Source organism: Haliaeetus albicilla, chromosome 8 (assembly GCF_947461875.1).
Source record: "Haliaeetus albicilla chromosome 8, bHalAlb1.1, whole genome shotgun sequence".
Lineage (NCBI taxonomy): Eukaryota > Metazoa > Chordata > Aves > Accipitriformes > Accipitridae > Haliaeetus > Haliaeetus albicilla.
Window position 1 is genome coordinate 40,670,444 of NC_091490.1, and position 15,571 is coordinate 40,686,014.

A 15,571-nucleotide genomic window follows, 5' to 3' on the forward strand; every position below is an offset into this window, starting at 1 on the left:
CTCAGGCAACTCTGCCAGAGGGAGGAGAGGAACCATTCTCACTGCCTGCAGGGGATCAGCTTATACTTGGAGTAACTACAAGAACCGTTATTGACCGGTGGTAGCAGAGCCCTGCCCTTTCTAAACAAACATGGAGGAGTTAAGCTTAAACTAGCAAATGCACTGCAGTAGCTGCACCCTTTGTCAAGTATCGCCTTTGCTGGCTCTATATTTACTAGCAATTAACTCGAGTGGAGTCCCAGGGTTCTCATTTTCTGAGGCACCAAGAGCAGGGTGGCCCGAGCAGCTCCAGGAAATATTAGCACAGTACAGAATCGCTCGCCTGGGCTGAATTTTAGCAATGGCTGGCTAGGCCAGGAAAGACTGGAAAGTCTTTGCAGGTATCAGTTGTTCCAATCACTGGCTCGTGATTAATCTTATTGAATTTTCATGCCATGAAAATTGCAACCAGCATAAGTTACATAGATTGGCACATGGGAAAAGAAAAAAGGAAAAAAAAGCCATTAAATACATGTCTTAATCCTGCATTTGTTGGCTACAGGGAAGAGAGACGCAAGTGAAGAAAAGTATAATAGTATCTACTGTCTGCAGAGATATTTTCGGTCTCTGGGACTTCAAAGGGAATAAAGGCCAGTTTCTCATCTGAGGCCAATCAACACAGCTCTGCAGATGAAGCCATGCCCTGTGGTGTGCTTCCTGCCAAGACCAACATCCAAAGCAAAGCTGTGTATTTTATAGTAAAGGAGCAGATAAGCAAGCATAGTGCCTCAGTGTTCGGCTCTGTAAAGCAGACCTAACAATTGTGTCTAAATGGTCAGCCAGCCCACATTGGAGGGTTAATATAGATTATCCAAATAAAATAAATTATCCAAATACTAGTATAAAGTTATAATTTTAGTTTGACACAGGTTTGAGGAACTGTCGCGTCTGCTGCCCTTAGAAAAGGCAGGTTGTGAAGTGTGAGAGCTGGGGAAGAGTTCTTGGTTACAGAGTCTCACTGCGGACCAAGCTTGCAGAAGATACCAGGCAAATACGGAGTATTCAAGAAATGCTAAAAAACCTTCCCCTTTGAAGATGCCTTTCCATTATAGGGTCACTCTTAACAATCAAAGTTTCACATTACCTTTAAGTTGTGCTTGTGAGCAAGATTGTGAGAGAGAGGGCGATGGCTCCAAGTTAAGCAGCCTCGAGCTCTGTCAATAACACAGGCTTGACCTTGAAGGGAGGACCAAAAACTCCCTAGAATCCATTTTGTTCCTGACGGTAAATTTTATGGTGAGGATACCCAGATATTGCAACGAGTTGAAAATGCAGATATATGCATGATTTCAATAAAACCTCCAGTTAACAGTCTGCTTGGATCACTTGCAGTAGGACAGCAGCATCTTGGTTGTCTATGCCTGGGAGGCTACAGCTTGTCGGCTACTGCGATATAAGTCACCTTTTCCTGAGTGTAGACACACTCCTGGAGGTTCTTAAAAGATGTGTAGACGTGGCACTCGGGGACATGGTTTAATGGTGGACTCGGTAGTGCTAGGTTAATGGTTGGACTTGATGATCTTGAGGGTCTTTTCCAACCTAAATGATTCTATGATGCCTTCATGTTTCTGTCTTGCCTTGACATTTGAAAGTACTTAACATGCTGCAGCAGAAGACTAAGGTGGAAGAAGATGCCATCAAGGACAGAGGCATCCCACACAAGACAAGAGCGGTAGGATAAGTGCCTTGACAAGGCCCAGGATAAATGCAGATTGGGGCCGTGGTACTTTAGGCATGCGTATGTCAAATCACCCGACTGTGGTTAGAAACTTCTTCCTGACAGGGTTTAGTTTGTTGGTGCAGCACAAGCTGGCTGCTGCCGAGAGCTGCGTTCTTCTTCATCTTGGTCACAGGTTTCCTGTGACCTACAGAACATCACCCCACTTTCTGGTGAAACAGAAGAAATTCCATCTGCAGGTTCTTTCTTACCTTAAGCAAAGAATCATCTCTTCATACAGCTGTGGACACAGAGAGAAAGTGGAAATAAGTTTCTTCTTCAGCTTAATCATTGCCCATATGGAACAAGTCATATCTGCCACCTAAATGACCCAAGACAGTTTACACAACTTTTCACTTTTATCACCCTTCCCATCCAGCCTTGGCATTGGATCTGTAAGCTATTCTGGGCTAGCATTCCTCTGATAATGCTCACAAATTTCCAACTCCAGAGTCAGTGGTAGCAAGTGACTCAACCCGAGATGTAGTTGCACCTCAGGACATTGACTTGAAAGATAACGGGAGTGGGAGGGGGTAGGGGGGGCAATACACTATTTCAGCAATTTCCACATGAAGCTTAACAAGAGGAGAATGAATGCGTTGATAAAATATGCTGGTAAACACATGGTCACAGGGAAGGAAGGGAGACAGAAGAGTCTGTTTATAGCATAGCCATTTCTAAACTTAAACAAGTCAAGTTATCTTTCCCACCAAGGACTTGCAACATTTTTCTGGTCATGTGAAAGGGTCTACAGCAGATAGATGTAGGTCTCTCTGGAAAAAAAACAACAAACCAAAACCCAAACACTGCCCCCCCCCCCGTAAAATCCCCCACCAGAATAAGTTCTAGATTCATATGCAACTCTCAGCTGTCACAAATCAGCATAGCTTCAACGAATCCAAGGAGTCTTCACCTCAACACACCAGCTGATAACTGACCTTTATCTGCCTCTGTCTATAATAACATGACTCTTCTGCAATTTTGTTCTCATAAATGATACTGGAGCAAAAAGTATTTGCCCTGTCTGTCATAGGCACAAACCTAGGCACAAACCTTTTTAATTTTTTAATACTTATTAAACCTGTGGATTTTGAAACAACACAGTATAGGCAAAAGCTGTCTGTTGTTTTACGCAACATGCAAAGTATAGTATGTGGCATACGCATTTATAAAGCATGAAAGGCAGTGGAGAATTAGAATTTCTAGCCTATATAATAATTTAGTTCAATGCTAGATATCACCTCTCTTTGGAGGTCTTGCCTATATCCTCTGAACATTAAAGCTAAAACCAAATTGCAATGCTATTTATCCCCACAGGTAATTCAACTTTTGAAGAAGAATTTGATGGAAAGCGATTTGCTCCAAAATGAGCTGCATACAGAAGTTACAGGTAGAAGAGTTGTTTCCAGCAGCTCAGCAAAAAACTGAGTTGCATTTCTGGAACTTCAATAAACAAAAGAATTATATCTTTTTTCTCGCTGCTGTAGGATGAGAACAGGGGGCTTGCTTCCCAGTTCCCAGGCCAAGGGACTTTCTTGCAATGGTGTCACAATATTTACCAGGCAGGTCTAGCCCAAAGCAGAACAAGGCTGTGCCCTGTCTGTTCTCCCCATTTAAACTGTGTTGTAACCAGGAAAGGGATGAATGTGTAACCAGCGTAAGAGATAGCGACATGGAAACATGCTCTATCACTTATCGAGTCCAGATACCGTTCTGTGTGCTGTGAGACAATACAAGCAGAGGAGCTAATGATGATGGTTGACTGTAGTTGGAGTGCTGTGCAAGACCTATGTACCTGTACTTCAGTCTGAAATGTTAATAATCCACAGGGCTACTTAATATTTTTCTGTGTTTTTGAAACACAAACTCACTGTAATAAAAAAATTACAGAACTTTAAAATGCTCACAGTCGTGAGCATGTTGAACTTCCCTGTATGAACAAGCTGAACCTTTCTGTTTAATATTCAGCTTCCAAAATTCCGTAAGACTTCAACTTTTTGTCCCAGTTCAGGGTGGAAGAAGTGACCCGAAACATTGAAAACATTCACAAGGTAGGCAGATAGAAAGTGGTTTTCTTTCCACAGTCTGGTTTTCAGAATAATTCCGTGCCAGCTTACCTGGTCAGCATACGAGTTACATTATATTCAGCTGTGTGGTCTTTGCCCTATTGCTTGTCGTCCCGCAGGACAGCCAGCTGTGCCCATACAGCCACTGCAGCACAATTCCCAATGGTGATTTTTTTGTAGAAGAAAATTGTCCCTCCTCCAGTTGTTGTAACGCAGGAACTACTATAGCAGGAACCACCCGACCCAGTGGAGAGCAAATCTTACAAGAAGCAGCGCAAGCACAGCAGCAACCCGACCCAAGCTGGCTTTGGTGCCCAATGACTCCACACAACACACCACCTCTCCTGTCCTGAGTGACCACTGTAAGACATGGAGCCCAAAGTCATGGACTAAATTAACTCCGTGGACATTTTGTGGACATTTTACAGCTGTGGTCCGTAGACTAATGGAATGGTATCTGTGTATTATATCAAAGGATGGGAAGTGGGGGGTGGTTAATGAGGCTGTATTGGATAGTGTGGGGCCTGAGCATGACATAAATGGTATGGAATAACGGGTGGAGAATGTGCTGGTTTTGGCTGGAATAGAGTTAATTTTCCTCATAGTGGCTGGTATGAGGCTGTGTTTTGGATTTGTGCTGAAAACAGTGTTGATAACACAGAGATGTTTTTGTTATCGCTGAGCAGTGCTTACACAGAGCCAAGGCCTTTTCTGCTCCTCACCCCACCAGCGAGTTGGCTGGAGAAGCACAAGAAGCTGGGAGGGGACACAGCTGGGACAGCCGACCCCAACTGCCCAAAGGGATATTCCAGACCATAGGACGTCATGCTCAGCATATAAAGCTGGGGGAAGAAGAAGGAAGGGGAGGATGGTCAGAGTTACAGCGTTTGTCTTCCCAAGTCACCATTACACATGATAGAGCCCTGCTTTCCTGGAGATAGCTGATCATCTGCCAGCCGATGGGAAGTAGGGAATGAATTCCTTGTTTTGCTTTACTTGCGCTCACGGCTTTTGCTTTACTTATTAAACTGTCTTTATTTCAACCCACGAGTTTTCTCACTTTTTCGCTTCCGATTTGCTCCCCCATCCCACCGGAGGCAGGGAGCGAGCGAGCAGCTGCGTGGTGCTTAGTTGCCGGCTGGCGTTAAACCACAACACAATGGCTTACGGAAATCATGCTATAGCAGTTGAGGTAGTTATTGCCTCTCATCGCCCCCCCCCCCCCCTTTACCTTAGCTGCTGCAGTTCACAGTGTCACAGCTCATTCACTTTGCTGCTGGTCGAGGCTACAAAGCCAGGCTGAGGTGGCCAAAGCAAAAGCACACGTACCTTTCTCTTGGCACTGCTGGGGAGATGATGGCTTTTGGCAGAGTTAAAACAGAAAAGTGTGGACAGACATGGCAGTTCAGTACAGCCTGTTCAGCAAAACCTTACAGACTCAGCTACACCTCCCTTAAATACAGCTGAAGCTGTTTGCTGCGACCCTTCTTCCAGCAGGTTGCTGGTACAGAAACCAAATAGCTCTTCCCACCTGCCTAAGAGCAGAGTCAGGCATCTTCAACAGCAGATCACACCACTGTCGGATCCAGCAGATGAGAAGTGAAGTTCTTATGCCAAGCTACTACCCATACCTGTATATTTTTATTGCAGGCAAAAGCAACTGATGTGGCTTAAATCACGTAAATAACTTGTCTAAATTGGGGTAGCTGATTTTGCCTGATATAGCAATTTCAGTGATCATTTCTCAACTTCACTGCTGGTAACATTCACCTCCAAAACACACGAGAAGGTAGTGCACATTTAGGGCAGTAATCTTTCCACCAGTGTATCTATATCTGGGAGGCAAACAACTTTAGTGTAAGACACAGAAAGGAGTTGTTTGAGTTAGTGACTGATTTTGCATGGCTGCAGGCTGGGCAGTGGTTGCACATACTGCTCTGCTGGGAGAGAGGTGGGGGAAATAACCCTGCCTATTAGGAGACAACAAACTGATAAAGGTGTTAACGTCTTCAGCCTGAAGTTGTCTGTTGATAATATTAACTAGAAAAAAGAACCCCAAAACAGGACTTTTTTGCCAGCGTAGCTGCAGTCATGTAGTGCATTTTTGGAAGCAGTGGTAGTAACAGCTTGGAGGTAAGGGGTTTGTGTTTGGGGTTTCTTCTTCTGCACTCCCAGAGAACATTGCCGCACCCATCCCCAGGTGAGCTCCTTCCTAAAGAGCCTGTATCCCCCTTATCCTCCCTTATCCCCCTGTTGCAGCACTCATGGTCATGGGATCCATCCCACCACATCTCCATGATCCCAAGCAGATGGTAGCCCTGCAGCTGCATGCAGGTCTCCCAGTTCCTCCAGTTTATTCCCTGTGCTGCTGGCATGACAGCACAGGCACCTCAGAGAGGCACCCCAGCACACTGACTTCCTAGAAATGGTTTTGGGAATTTCTCCATGACCGTGCCTTGCAAGCACTTCTTTGCTCACATGCAAGCGCTGAAGGTGACACCGCTTAAGCCATTTTGTTGATTTTGTGACCCCTTCCCGTCACATCACCCGGGCCCTTTGCTTGTTGGTCCATCACTCCCTCCCAGGCTGCTGGTTACTCTGTCCCTCCCCATCGTTCTTTGTGCCTGTGGTTATTTGGGAAACAGGGGGAGACTCATTTAAACTCACTGCCCTAGAAAAGAAGTTCCGCATTGTACAGAAATTCCATTGAAACCTTACGCCAGGGCTGTTCAATCATTGAGAGTTTAATTACAGAGATGTTGCCTCCATACAAAAGTTGTGTTGACATAAGCTATATTGATTTAGTTATATCAACATGACTATCTTTGATTATGTCCAAGTCATGAACACATCCTCCTCTAGCTTCTGCAAGCTGAGAAGGCTACAGCTCCCCACGGGGTGTGGCACGTATAAACCCACATATACTAGTTTTTCCATGACCATACTCAGTGTTTTTTTCCAGAATTTCCAGACAGCTACAGCCAAACCAAACAGATAACACTCCAGATAAATGCTTCGTCCTTTAATTCTGCTGAAAGGAAATTTCCAGGGTGGGGGGAAGAAAGCATTTGGGTTTCTAGCTGTGCTAAAAACTTATTAGGGGGAAAGCACGAGGTTGAGAAGAGTAACCTCTTCAAAGTCCACGTCCTCAAAACGGCGAGCCAGGAAGCCTTTGCCAGGGACCGTTGCAATACTGGCTGCCGCCCAAGGGAGATAGAAGAAAAAGAAGGGAAGGGGTGACTGCCCTTTCTTCTTTCTCCCATCTTCAGCACTCACCTGTTTGTTTTCAGGCTGGGTAAGGCTGGAAGGAAAGCAGAGCTCTGGTGGGCTGTCAGGACAGGACAGAGCATCCTGTAACACTGGAGCAGCGACAGCCTGGATTTGATTTTCCTGCTGAAGAGACGCATGGGCAGAGGAGGACGTGTGCCACGATGCCATTGGGAAATTCCAGCATGGCCTTAGCACAACCACGCTCAACAGATTTATCCTCTTAAGCCCAGCCAAAAGCACTGAAGTGAGTTGTTGTCTGACCAGCAGAAAGTTCAGAAATGTATGATGCAGAAGACAACACCCCTGGGGCCATGGCTGGAGCAGGCTCTCACCCAGCATTATCGATACGCCGCAGCACTCGAGGGACGTGGCAGCTCCGTGGAGGAAAAGCCATCGCTTCGGTTTGCTGTCCATCCCTCTGAAGAAGTTTCCTCAGGAGTACCTGGTACGGAGATTTACTCGGGTTTCAAGTGCTTCTCTTGAGCACCTACCTGTCTACAAAACCAGAACCTATTCCATCTGCATCACAATTTGAAATGATTGTGAAGTTAAGTTTTATCACTGATACATTAAAAGAAAATCCATTAGCGCAGTTTAAACAAATTTCTTAGCTTGCATAGGATGATGCTGATTATATGGTAGAGTGGACACAGAGAGCCACCAGTTCAGGCTCCTTAGATTTTGCACCACGTGCACTGGGATCACTCAGGAGTCAGATAAATACAGCACGGACGGGGGGGAGCTTGACACAGAAAGCTTTTAGGTAGGGAAGTCCTGTGTGGGTTGGTACCTCTATAAAAATAGGGATTCTCCCCGTTAAAACTGGCTGAACACAAGCAAACTTTTTTTTAAAACAAAGCATCCCAAAGGCAATTTTTTGTTCTGTTTTGGTTTTAATCCTCTGGGAATGTTTTCATTTTTTCAGTAAAACAATTCAAGGGACTAGTTTCATTTAAGGTTTCATTACCAGCAACCAAAACAACAGTATTTTTCATGGATAAACATGAAATTTCAAAGGATCCCACTACCTTTGCAGGGCATTTGCTTCCAGCAAAAGACTAGTTTTTGTCAAAATCTCCCTTTAGTGAAATCAAGGAGCGGGATTGGATTTTAGCTGAATTCCAGTTTGCTTTGAGGAACGTGCCCTCCTGTGGGTATCTGTTACAGCTGCAGCAAGCGTGCTCCTTTGCAAGCAGGCTTCATTTCTTCTCTTTCTTTACCAGCAGCTTTCTTAAATAAGGCTCCTTCCCCCCAGCCCACCACAATACTGCACAGGCTGAGAGGGATGAGATCTGGCTTAGGCAACAGGTGACAAGAAACAAGGAAAAAATTCATTCCACTGATCACCTTGACACAAGACATGACAGATGGGTCCCTAATTAAAAATAACAGCCCTGTGATTACTCCCTATGTTCCCAGGAGGCAACTGGCTAACTTCCAAGGTTTGGAGGACTTTATCAAAGGTTGTGTGCTGGACATTATCAAGAATTTAGGGATATTGCTGGCAGGGTACAACAAGACAGGGAACATCTGCTTTGGGTTTAATACAGTAATAGACACTTTGGAAAGAATAAGAGTACATCCGAATGTGGTTTACATTTCTTTTGCAGAGGTACAGATGCTGTGCAGTGGAGGATCGTACCCTAAAAACTAAAGTGATAACAGACCTGCAATAACACGTTGCAGGTGATATGAAACTGGGAAGGACCGCAGGCACTTCTGAAGGCTTTCATTAAGCTCTTAGTAAATTTGAGTGATCACTCAAAGCAAACAAACATGACGCAATTCAATACGGCTGAATGCAAAGGACGGTGCTTAAGCAGGAATAAGCGACCAAGGTATTGCAGGATCACAAATAACTATTTACATAGTGCTTCTGTAGGAAGGGCCTGGATTTTTCTTGCAGGAAAGCCAGAGTGTTGTTTAATTTAGAAAACAAGAGATAGAGGGAAGGAATGAGAACAATCTTCAAACACATCAGAAGGAGCTATTAAGAAAAAGATATTAATCTGGTCTCCATTTCCCATGGTAAAGGTGGATGTTTATGTGCATTAGATGACTTTTAAAAAACTATTCCATCTCTATTTTCTATTTTACGGTTTATTAAGCAATGACACCCTCACCTAAAAGTTGATCTTTTTAAATATCCTTGGCTTAAGGGCCTACAACCCATTAAGAAGGCGACTTATTTTTCTTTGGAGCTTCTCAAAATCTCACCTGGCATGTCCTCAGTGCTCAGACACACAACTCTGTGATTTTTTCCAGTATAACTCTCGTAGTAACCTATCGAAAGCAGGTACACCAACCCCAAATCTGCGGACAGACCAAATGCCACCCAGCCAGTCCGGTTCCTCCAATTTATTTTGCCTCAGTCACTTTCTCTCTGTCTCTCCCTTTTCCAGTAACTCCTTTCCTGATATGTTAGGTAAGAAAACTAATAATCCTGCGGCGTTTGGAGCTGGCTGTGTTATTGGAGTCTCCATGGGTACAAATTCCACACACTTCCTGGCTTAGGCTGTGACATACTTTTCAGAAAACGTTACAGAAAAATACATCATAAAAGCTTTTTATTGCATGTCAGTAAGGTGATCCTTGAAATCTCGAAATGTCTGACGGGGATTTTTCAAAGCAATTGGAAGGCATACATGGGGATTCTGCTAGGTTTAACTGGGGGAAAAAAACCAACAAAAAAACCACAAACAAAAGTATTCTGTAAAGCTTTATAAAAAATGCTGCTTTCCTTGGCAGCACCTGCCTTCGAAAACCATAGAGAAGAACTGAGACCGACCTAGAGCATGTATTGGTTTTCATTACGCAGCCCTTACTGCCAGAATTAAAATAAACAGGAGAGGACGTGGGGAGCGGAGCACCTCCCTCTCCTGTGGCTAAAGCAAGTGTCTCAGCCACCTCAGATCTATCAGTCATTTTAAACTTCAGAGGAATGCCTGGGATATAGGACTGGGTTAACTCGACGTGGGTCAGGCCAGCTCCGAAGCAGCGAGGTTGATGTGTGTTGGTGGGAGATGAAATTACCCGCAGTAAGAGGAAGGACACATCCCCGCTTGTTTTGAAAGCTATGCCTCCATTCATAATTTCTTCTTTAGGAGCAAAACCGCATTTAACCTTAACCACAAAGCCATGGCCAGGCTCATCAGCATCATAGTACTATCAAGACCCTTTGGCTGCAAAGAGAAACCTCTTAGAATTTGAACAACGGAACCATCTTAACTTTCAAATATGTTTAAATTTGTCACCTCTTACCAATGCAAGGTGAAAAAGAGAAAAATCACATTAACAGCAGTGTCAGTGTTTCCTTCACCAACTCTTTCTTAAGGACAGACACAAAACTCAGCCTGCATGAAATGCCAGAAAACAAGAGGATTTGGCTGTTCTTTGCAAAAAGACCGGGACAAGACGGCTCAGCATGAGCCAGGGTTCTTGCAACTACTTAATATTGATTTTCAAGGGATTTGCTTTAACTACCTGGACAGGTTTGTACATGCTGATTTGTTTTTATAGGAATCCATATCCAGAGGAGCATCCCAACCCTGCAGGGGCAGAATTTGTAGTGATGCCCACTACAGAAAGCCTGTTTTTCCCCTCCAGATGAAGGAATAAAGGCCATCCTTAGGGATAGATTTTAGGCTGGCTGCGTTCAGGACCCCTGGCGCTGCCTTGCTGGTGAGGCCAGGCAGTCATGTCTGCACTGGAAATGTAATCTTAAGGCTACAAATCCCCTTCTTCACACAGAACAATGTTTCCAGTCTCTCCTGGTCACTCAGGGGAAGGGATTTCAAGGAAATCCCACCTGAAATCTGCTGAGTTTCCAGCCTGAACCGCTTCCAGGAGGGCAGAGGATGTCCGTGCCGGATAACACCGATTCTCACCGCCCATGTAGCAGGGATGTTCATTCAAGGGGACAAAGTGTAGAGCTGAGGTAGCTGCTGCTTTTGCAGTTCTCTGCATCCAGAGGCCACAGTTTAGGTTTCATTTTCTCTCCGCCACCAACACAAACCCATCAGTTACCTCTTCCCACCCATCAGCCGGCGCTCTGGGGGTTTTACCCTGCGCAGTATCCCAAAGCCTTGTCGTTCTGCACACGTGCAAATATATGTATCTGCGAGGTGACCGGATTCTGCACATTTTCCGGCCGATCGTGGGCGTTGGGAGCCGTTCTGGAGCTGCTGGCAGTTGCCTCCTCCGGACTCGCTCCGGCTCCGCACGGGGCTCCCCAGAAAACACGTTTGCTGCTGCAGCCGTTCGGGGTTTGAGCCTGGCATTTTGTGGACTTAACCCATTCTTTAAACCCCACGACGGATGCTGTTAGACGGATAATTTTGCATCACGATGCTGCTTCTCTCCGCATCCATCGCATCCCCCAACCGATGGGGCGCGGGAGGATGCTGCCCAGCAATTCACTTATCTTTCTAAAATTTGCACTAAACCAGGACCCCTGGCCCCTGTTTCCCCATCAGCTCCCATCCGTCCCTGCCGCTCCCCTTTTGTTGGCTGTGACGTCACAGCCGGTCGCTACGGAAACGGTTTGACGTCATGGGGAACTGGGAGCTCAGGTAACGGCAACTGGGAGAAACCCCGAGCCCGTCGGTGTGCCGACCGCCTTTGTGCCGTCGCCCGGGAGTGAACGGGAACTTTCTAATATTTAATAGAGGAAAAATGAACTTTTTTCTCCCCCCTCAAGATAAAAACGCGGAGCTCGCGGGATCGCGGCTTCCCGCCCCTCCGCGCCCCGCCCCCTCGCTCGCCGCCCCGCCCCCTCGCTCGCCGCCCCGCCCCTTCGCTCCCGCCCCGCCCCTCCACCTCTCGCCCCGCCCCCTCGCCCCGCCCCGCTCCGAAGCGCCAAAGCGCGCGCCAACTCTCCGCCCCGCCCCTTCCCCACCTCCATTGGCCTACCCCCGCCGCCTCCCGCCCCTCCAACGACTGACAGCCGGCCCTCCAACAGCCGGCGGCGAGCCCAGCGGGCCACGCCCCCGCTCCCACCCCCCTGCTAGCGGGAGTGGGCGTGGCCGGGCGGTGACGTGAGGGGGAGAGGGTAGCAACAGTTGCCTCGAGACCCGGCGCCAGGCGCCATAGTGACCGTAGCCCTGGAGACTGTTACTTGCCAACGGGAGCAACGCGCGGCCCCGGCGGCCGGAGCCCAGCGCGGCCCGCGGCGCCCGGCGGGGAGGGCAGGTGAGCGGGGGCCGCGGTGACCCGCCGGGCGGGACGGGGATGGTGGACCGCCGGGGGGGGGGAAGCCCGGCCGCGGGGGTCCCGCCCGCTGAGGGGACCTGTGGTGAGGTGGGGGGGGGGGGGGGGTGAGGAGCTTCGCGGCCTCCGCGGAGGGCGGTAAGGGACGGCGGGGACCCCCCCACCACCACACACACCTCCCACGCCCCCCCCCCCCGGCTGCGCTTCTCCGCCCCGTCCCGGCCGCAGGTTTCGTTTCCCCGGGGTCCGCCGCCCGTCGGTGCCGCCCGGGGCTGAGGGCGCTCCCCGCGCCGCCCCCGGGAAGTTGGGAGCGGCACCGCACCCGGGCGGAGCGGGGGGGGGGGGGGGGGGAGGCGACACCCCCCCTCTCCTCCTTCCCTCCTCCTCCTCTCCCCCCCCGCCTTCCTCCCCCGCCCTCCGGTGCCGGTCCCCGCCCGGGGAACGGGGATCCAAACCGCGTGGCGACCCGGGGCGGGGGGGGGGACGACACACACGGCCACGGCACCCCTCCCGCTGTAACGAACTTGTCCCCCGGTTCGTATTTTCCTTTAACTCCGTCTTCTGAGCATCAGGCTCGGAAGAAACCTCGGTTGCTACAAACCCCGGCGGGCTCCGGGGCCGTGTCCCAACCCCGCTTCCGCGCCGATGGGAGCTTGGAAGTGCTGGGGGGGGTCGGGAAAGGGGGGAGACGGGCCGGCCGGCCCCTCTGCCCTCCCGTTAGGAAGCTTGCCTACCCCTGGTGGTGTCTCCGTTTTCCCCCGGGCGTTTCTCCTAGTCTTACTGGGGGGAGTGGGGGGGGTTGGTTTCAACTCCAGCTCATCCCTATAGTTTGCCAGAGCTCTGAAATCCCAGCACTTGCTTTCTTGTTGGTCTTAGAAACGAGCGAAAAATTGCAATAAGACCTATTTTTAAGCATCTGCCGTCTATTCTTGACTTGGTTTCTCCTGTTTGTTTTGAATAAAGTGTGTTGTGAAACAAGACTCGTCTCCTGTTAAAGCAGATTTTGTGTATGTGCCTATTTCAAGTGTGAGTGCCTGCAGTCTGATTAAATCTTTCCATTCTTTTTACTTAGATACTAAAGTGGGGGTTTTTTTGGCTTTGCTATTGAAAGAAGCAAATCTTTCTAATTAAAGAGCAAAGTGGAATAAATAATAATTTTATTAAATCTACTTTATGTTTTTGCACTTGGAATATCCTTAAACCAGCCGTGCTCAGCTTCAGATTCATTTGTTAGTCAAGGCTTTTTTTGTCTGCTTCTGCCCAAACTTTTCAACTCTCTATCTCGGTTACAAATCAGTTGAGAATAGAGAGTAATTGCTGGCTTAAAAAAAGAAAAAAAACCAGTCTCAAAATATAAACCTTAAGGTCCCAAAGGCTGGAGTTCCTTCTTTGCCTCTGCTGTTTGACTGTTCGGTGTGAGTTTGCTTCAGTCAGTTTAAGATGAATTCAGTCTTATCTTGGGTTTTATTTTGAAGTTACATGTCTAGTGGAAGGCAGTCTGTGGAAGGGAAGGCATCTTGGATGGTCCTCTCGTGTTTACCTAATTCAAGATGGGTTGAACCAGCCTCTGAAGGTATCTTTCTCTGTTGGGGGAGTCCAGGATGAGCAAAGTTTGACTTCTAGATGGCTGAAGTCAGGTGAGGAAAAAGCACACTGTAGGACCAAACTGTGGGTGTTGGATATCTGACATCGGGACTGGGATGTGGTGGCTCTGACGGTGATGCTTGTTGTTTCATTTTGAAAATCTTAGTGTGCACTTTAAAAAAACCCAACACATCAGCTGGTTCTTTACCTCTCAGTATTGCTGTCCCAAGGGACATGAAATTTATTTGAATTTTGTGAGATGTTTTGCATCTGCAGAAAGGTGTGGGCATGCTCTGGGTGGTTTTTTTTTTTAAGCCTTTAGAGTTCATGTTCTCAAAGCTGTTCCTGTACCAGTGAGGTTTGGAAATACTCATCTTTTTAAATGGAATCTGGGTTCTCAGGTAGCTGCGGGATCTTGGCCTTAAAGGTGACAGTGCACACAAAAGCAAGCGAGGGGTTGACAACTGGAATTTCTTTGTCCCCACTTGCTCTCTGCAAAATGGGGAATGATCCCAGCTTGCTTTCTGCAAAACAGGGAATGATCCCAATGCATTTGTGGATGCTGGTAAGGGCATCTGCTGCCACAGAGGAACACAAGAGCCAGGTCCATCAGACTTCACATGGGACTCCCACAGACAGTCCCTGCTTTGCATTTCCCTGCTGTGCCATTTGCATCTCATGAATTCCTCTCATAGTACCGTGTCCCTGTCCTGGGGCCCTGCGTGCCAGCTCTGTTTGCTGTGGAAGGGTCCGAGCGAGTGCGAAATCCCAACGCTGTGCTGCAGCAACTGGAGAGGGTGTAAGACGTGCAGGCAACGTGCTGGGTGCTGTGGCCATGGCCCAGTGCAGCAAATTCTCCTCTAGCATCAGATCTGCCCTCTCAGAGAGAGCATTTTGTCAGTTTGGCATATAAGTTTGTAGGTTTGGCATATAAATTTGTAGGTTTGGCTTATAAATTTGTAGTTTGGCATATAAATGGAGGCCAATTTTCATCAAGGGACTTGGCACCATGTGTCCCGTTGAGGCCCCCCCTGCAGCAGGGGTGGGAGGGAGGGAAGGTGTCACCCATCTCAAGACTTAAGGCTGAGTGCAGTCTTGAGAGAGTAGCTGTTAAAACGTGTGTTATGTATGTGGAGGTACATTAAAAACATGCTTTCTGTGTATTTTTGCATGTGTAAATCTGAAATTTAAGGCTGTAATTGATGAAGACATGAGCAGCCAGTGCCACTGATGTCATGCGTCCTGGCTATCTCTTGGGGTAAATTCTCCAGTGGAGAGTATTCACTGCCACTAAGTCACCTCTGTACTTGTTACCCTCTCTGTGACAACTTCTTCAGGGCTGCCATAAATGTAAAGCCTCAGTCAGTGGTTAATAACTGCAGCTTTTCCTAGCTCGATCGCAGTAAAATAGATGGCGCCAGTCATTGTCTTTAAATAGTCTCACGCTTGTAACACCTCAGAGCATTGACAGCTGTTATGTTTAATCACAACATGTTTTTGCTTTTAATACAGGCCTGTAAACATAGCTGTTTTAACATATTCTAGCATATTTTCCTTGTTCAGTTTTAGTACTCAAGAGCTAAAAGCGTCCTGCGGCATGCAGAGTCACAGCACAAGGAGGGCAGTGCTGATTCAACAGGCATATCTTACCGCTCAGCTTCGCAGCCAAAGTTTCTGCTGGAGGCTG

General features: G+C 47.6%; 1 protein-coding gene across 6 annotated transcripts in view; it reads left to right on the forward strand.

The window, feature by feature from the left end:
• The first annotated feature begins 12,125 nt into the window (after window positions 1-12,125).
• Window positions 12,126-15,571, forward strand: part of RFX2 (regulatory factor X2) — a 62,538-nt gene continuing 59,092 nt past the window's right edge. For 3 of the 6 annotated variants that reach the window (XM_069790183.1, XM_069790182.1, XM_069790185.1), the window contains exon 1: window positions 12,126-12,282. The gene's annotated coding sequence lies outside the window, so the exon portion shown is untranslated. Of the gene's footprint in view, window positions 12,283-13,775; window positions 13,938-15,571 lie in introns of those variants that run through there. The other 3 variants (XM_069790190.1, XM_069790187.1, XM_069790186.1) reach the window with 3 other exon arrangements.